The sequence below is a fragment of the Gavialis gangeticus genome, unplaced genomic scaffold (genome assembly GCF_001723915.1).
Source record: "Gavialis gangeticus isolate Ggan-Ray unplaced genomic scaffold, GavGan_comp1, whole genome shotgun sequence".
Taxonomy (NCBI): Eukaryota; Metazoa; Chordata; order Crocodylia; family Gavialidae; genus Gavialis; species Gavialis gangeticus.
The window spans coordinates 67,157,835-67,158,514 of NW_017729032.1; the positions used below are offsets into that span (position 1 = coordinate 67,157,835).

Here is a 680-nt window from a genome sequence, read left to right on the forward strand (position 1 = left end):
CCCCCCCCCAGGGCGATCCCCGCATACTTGCGCCTCCGCGATAGCAGAGAAGACCCGGCCCCGCCGCCCGCCCGCCCTGGGACCCCGCCCCCACGGCCCCTCGCACTGGTCTCGCCCTCGGCCGGGAGCCCGGTGCTCACCTCATCCCGCGACTCCCGGCGCGGGGACTTTAGAGACCCGCCTAAGGGAATCCCCCGCGTTGCACCCCCCCCCTCCCGTCCCGGACAGATGGTAGGTGCTGACCCCGCGCGAGCTCGCTCTGAGGCTCAGCCTCCGTGTCTGGGGCAGCCCCACCCCCCCCGCGGGAGTCCCTGGAGACCGGCCCTGGCAACCCCCTCCGGGAGCCTCGTTCTGGCTGCGCCTCCCCTCCCGCAGGGGGCACTGGCTCATGCGCAGCGGGGCCAGCCCAGCGTGCTGCAACCGGGCGTTGTCAGGTGCCGGCTCGGCCGGCGGGGCCCGGGGAGCCGGTTTCCAGCGCTGCTCGCACTGCCCCGCTCCTCCGCGCCCCTGGCTTGTTCCTGGTCAGGGGGATGAGGGCGCCCCTTCCCCGGGGCTGCATGTGCGAGCGGGCTGGCCCTCGCTCGCTGCATCCCCGCGCTTCCGCGGGGGTTTGCTTCGCCCTTTGCCTCCTCTTGCCACTGCAGCTGCTATTCTTGCCCCCCGGGAAGCTGTCCCAGCCT

General features: G+C 74.1%; 1 protein-coding gene across 1 annotated transcript in view; it reads right to left on the reverse strand.

Moving 5' to 3' along the window:
- Positions 1–308, reverse strand: part of LRRC63 (leucine rich repeat containing 63) — a 37,030-nt gene extending 36,722 nt beyond the window's left edge. The window contains exon 1 of the mRNA XM_019525519.1: positions 141–308. The gene's annotated coding sequence lies outside the window, so the exon portion shown is untranslated. The remainder of the gene's footprint in view (positions 1–140) is intronic.
- Between the last annotated feature and the right edge of the window lie 372 nt (positions 309–680).